At 47.6% G+C, this 5270-nt stretch overlaps 1 pseudogene; it reads left to right on the forward strand.

Annotated features, from left to right (window-relative positions):
- The first annotated feature begins 649 nt into the window (after window positions 1-649).
- LOC139455015 (uncharacterized) lies at window positions 650-5270 on the forward strand (annotated as a pseudogene).

Raw genomic sequence — 5270 nt, forward strand, 5'->3', positions numbered from 1 at the left:
ATGACTACCGGAGACTTCTTCGTCTTCTTTTCATGGTCCCGCGAGTCGGATGTGTAAGTATTTTGCCTAATTATGAGCTTTGACAGTGATTGCAATGATATAACCGGTGGAACACGTTCTCGCGCGCAAGACGGACGCCCTGTCCGGTTTTCATCCAGGCGCAGTCGACCACCTGCCTATTTGTCAGATTATGTAGTTGACATGAATCATGAACTTAGATGAAATAATGACCCTTAACGATCAGAAAAAAGTATGTGAAGTGCGCGTTCTACTAAACAAAGCGGCAAAGGAGAGTATAGGTTGGCAATTTGTAAAAAAAACAGCGATAACTAGTGAGTTTGTGAGTAAATGGGGTTTAACGCCGCTTTTAACATTATTCCAGTTATATCGCGGCATGTCAGCTTAATGTGGGAGGAAAGGCCGAAGTGATGCAGGTCTCAGACGTTTACCACTTCGGTGAAACCCACGAGCACGGGTATGGTGCTGACAAACCTAGAAACATAATCGGGGCGAACCGGGATTCGAACCAACAATCATAGGTTTCTGGCGTGCCCAAGGGACGGAACTCTGCACAGCGAATCGCGGCGCCTTAGACGACTGGTCCACCCGTGCCCCCTGTCATAACTAGTGGAAAGTGGGTATTGGGAATATGACTGCCCAGGAACAGGTACCAAAAAAACACCTCATCCGAACGCGCCACCTTTGACGGCGCTCGTGCAGTGACAAACAAATGGTGAAACAGGTTCCCCGCCTATGGCATAAACTGCACGTGCATGTTAGCTGTGTAAATGCGTTCGTCTGCAGGGTATAACCACACAATCAAAGCATACAAAATAAATGCCACGACTGTCACAGGAGCAGAGAGAGAGAGAGACATCGGTATGGCCGAAATGGGGCAAACACATTTTCCAAATTGCCAGAAGGTTTGGTTGTACACCATTGACAGTAGCCAGTTTGATTCAACGGAACAGGCAGACAGGGACGCAGAACAGGCCTAGAACCGGGACCCGTGAAGATCCGGGGTAGAATAGATCTTCAGCAACCCATGCTTGCCGTAAAAGGCGACTATGTTTGTCGTAAAAGGCGACTAACGGGATCTGGTGGTCAGGCTCGCTGACTTGGTTGATGCAGGTCATCGATCCCAATTGCATGGATCGATGCTCATGATATCAATCACTGGATTGTCTGGTCCAATCGATTATTTACAGACCGCCGCCATATAGCTGGAATATTGCTGAGTGCGGCGTAAAACAACAAACCAACCAATCAACCTAGAACCGGACGACCCCGAGTGACAACACCACTGGAAGACCCATTCACCTGCGAAACAGATTCGTAACGGCGACGGCGACGGCAGCAACAGCGTTGGGACATACCATTAGCCAACGTACAGTACTACGACGACCTCGTGCTGCTGGAATCCGAGCGCTCCGACTGCTCAACAGCGACGCCTGAGACTGCGATGGGCGAGGCAGCTTCGACGCTGGCAAGTGAGATATGCGTCGAGTGCTGTTTACTGATGAAAGTCGGTTTAACTTGTTTCGAAATGACGGCAGAGAACGAGTTTATCGACGCAGAGGGGAACCTTTTTGCTCCGGCGTGTATTCGAGAGGTCCATCCATTCAGCGTGGGAGGTGTCATGGTGTGGGGCGGTATTTGTGGAGATCAGAAGACTGATTTGGTGATTATACAGGGAAACCTGAACGCTGCGCAGTACAAGTGACCAAGTGTCACAGTCAGTTGTGCTTCCGTTCTTACAAAACCAACAGCAGGGGACATTGTTTCAACACGACAATGTCTGGCCCCATACTGCAAGACTGACTCGGAACTTTCTAAACCAGCTGAACGTTGACGTTTTGCCCTGGCCTGCCCACTTACCCGATATGAATCCTATTGAACATCTGTGGGACCATCTTGACAGACAGGTTCTAATCACGCCATCAGCCTCCCGTCAACAGACAAGAATTGCAGAGGCCCTGAGAGACGAGTGGCAACGGATTCCAGTCCACATCATCAGAAGACTGACGCCATCGATGAGGCGGCGTATCACAGCATGCATTGAAGCAGCTGGAGGTCATACACGCTATTGAAGGCAACTGTGTCGACAATGAACTTGTAGTGTGTCTGACAATTTTTTGGTGACATTTCAGACAACTTTTGAAAATGAAATTTCTTACCCCAACATTGTTTACCTCGAGTTTACATTACCTGTGATTGCACAATTGGGGTTGATCGATCATTTGTTACCCCTCCCTAGATTATATTATAATTCACAACAAAACCTTTTTGATAATTTTTTATCGATCATGGAACTCGAGCTATACCTTCTTTTGCCGCCCAGTTTAGTTCGTCCGTTTTGACAAGACTAAGTGATAAGCAAATTGCTGAACTTCAGAAAGTAAAGCGTAGACATGAACTTGATGAACTTAAGAAGCAGTAGAACAAGATAGAGAGATAGCTGTGCATAAGCATATGGAGGCTGAAGTATCTGAAACTAGACATGAGTTAGATTGGAGAGGAGTATCAAGAAAGAGAAGGAAAGTAGGATGTCACAGGTTGCTGATGGACCTGTCACACTACAATGTATAACAGTAACAGTATGGCAACGTACATGTATGATAATTTTAGCCAAAACGCCGGATAAGTAAGGTGTGAGTTGTATAAGTTAAAAGCACGCTGGTATATGTTGTAGTACGACGAGCCTTAAAAACATTTTTGTGCATGCATTTTCGCCGTATGTGAAGGTATAAATTCGTAAGCTCTACATACGTTTACATACGCCAGACATACGTTACCCATACGCTGATAAACTGACGTCCAAAAGAAACTTTACCAACTGAAAATATAAATTTCAGACGAAAGTAAACATTTTTTTCGATGAATTCTATCTAAAACATACAACCTAAATACAACAATAGTATATGCAGAAAATGTTAATCGTCTGTTACATGTTTGCGAGATAACACGCGAAAAAGTGAAAAACACGTGCACCACGGCCAACTGCAAATACGCGTGCTGGAAAGAGTATAAAACGATTGCAACGGCAAGTCAGACATCCACAGTGATAAAAAAACACAAAAGAAATGCCACGACTCACAGTCGAACAACGTAAACGAGCCTTGGATATGGTACAGATGGGAGCCACCCACGCCCATATTGCACGAACCTTCGGTTGTTCCCATGTTGCCGTTACCAACTTGATGCAACGTTACAGACAGATATGTACAGGGCGGACCGCTGACAGGCCAAGAACAGGCAGACCCAGGGTTACCACGCCCCATGATGACCGGTACTTGCGTACCTTGCACCTCCGAAATCGCTTCCTGACAGTGACGTCATCGGCGTCAAATGCCTTTGGTCACAGGGTTAGTCGACAGACAGTTGCCAGGAGCCTTGACTCAGGGCTCATGGAATCAGGGCTTTTAGACCATACAGAGGACAGCTATTGACAGCGCAACATCGTCGTCTGCGATTGAGATGGGACCGGACTGTACGACGTTGGCATCGACGTGAATGGCAGAGGGTTGTCTTCACTGACGAAAGTCGATTCTTTATGTTGAGGGCTGATGGAAGACAACGTGTTTACCGCCGAAGGGGTGAACGAACGGCGGCGTGTTGCGTGCAGGAGGTCTTGCCATATGGTGGAGGGAGTGTCATGGTGTGGGGAGGGATCTGTGGGCAGGAGAGGACACCGCTGGTCATCGTTGACGGAAACTTGACAGCTCAGCGTTACATGGATAACATTCTTCGTCCAGTTGTCCTACCATTTCTCCAACAGCAGCCACGTGGTGTCAATTATCAGCATGACAACGCTAGAGCCCATACAGCCAGAACTGTCACTAGCTTCCTCGCAGCCAACAACGTCAACGTCCTGCCGTGGCCTGCACGCTCACCCGACATGTTCCCTATAGAACACCTCTGGGACTTGATGGATCGTCGTGTGCGACAACGACAACACTCTCCAGTCAACCGGCAAGAACTGATCTTGGCCCTCCAAGAAGAATGGCGTCAAATCCCACGTGACCTCATCAGACGACTGACCCTTTCTGTGCGTCGAAGAGGTTTTGCGTGTATTGAGGCATTTGGTGGTCACACACGCTACTAATGACTTGTTATTGAACGTGAGCGATTGTTTATGTACTCTGCCTATTGTCCATGATTCTGAAAGCTCGAGTTTTGTACCACACCGGACTTTGGGGGGCTCTGACGTCATTCTCGGTCGCGGTATGATTGTCATTTTCACTGTTGATTATGTTGATATATTGATCTTCTCAATACACTTTACTTCATGCTTGTATGTTTTGTTGTTTTTGAGCAAGAGTGATTTCAAACTCTGGTAAAGTTTCTTTTGGACGTCAGTTTATATGTCGACATAAGTTGGCTAAAGGTGTTCTGTACACCAAACGTATTGATAACGCATGCGTAACCTACTTCTAACCTAGGCATCTTTCAAGAACTTCATGCGGATGCCCCCCGAGATGTTGGATGAGCTGCTAGCCAGATTGGGTTCCTGGATAACCAAGCAGCATACCAGCTTCAGGGAACCGCTCGAACCTGGCTTGTAGATTGCCTTGACTTTGTATCACCTTGCCTCTGGAAGCAAGTATGCCTCGATGAAGTTCGGATGGAGGGTCCCTCACAACACCATGTCACTCGTCGTCAAAGAGGTCTGTCAGGCCATTATCGACAAATACATGGACGAGGCGATAAATTGTCCAACCACTCCTGAAGGATGGATGCCTCCCCATACACTTGGAGCACTTGATGGAAAGCACATTGCTTGCCGGTGTTATCGACAGAGTGGGTCCTTGTACTACAAAGGATTCTTCTCAATTGTTCTGATGGGGCTTGTAGAAGCTAATTACAAAATCATCTGGGTAGATCTGGGTGGCGCTGGGTCAGCATCAGATGCTCAGATTTACAATGACTCTGAGCTGAAACAATGCGCTGAAGATGGTACCCTCAGTTTCTCTGACACAGATCCTCTTCCCAATGACAACCAGGATGTGTCTAACTTCTTCATCGGCGACGATGACGTCGCTCTACGACCCACCATGATGAAGCCATATCGCCAGCGAGTGCATCCCGTGCATGACCCGTCCAACGCCAAGCTCATCGTCCAAACATGTATGGTCCTGCAGATCCTGGAGAGGCACTTTGCCTTAGCGCACTGTGGATGTGGAAAGGGAAGTCATCACCCTAAAGAACAACTTGCTGTTCGGCGCTGGCAGCCTCGGCAGCCTCAATATCACCTGCTTGCGCCTCAATAG

This window comes from Haliotis cracherodii, unplaced genomic scaffold (genome assembly GCF_022045235.1).
Source record: "Haliotis cracherodii isolate W230 unplaced genomic scaffold, xgHalCrac1.p SCAF_11, whole genome shotgun sequence".
Classification (NCBI taxonomy): domain Eukaryota; kingdom Metazoa; phylum Mollusca; class Gastropoda; order Lepetellida; family Haliotidae; genus Haliotis; species Haliotis cracherodii.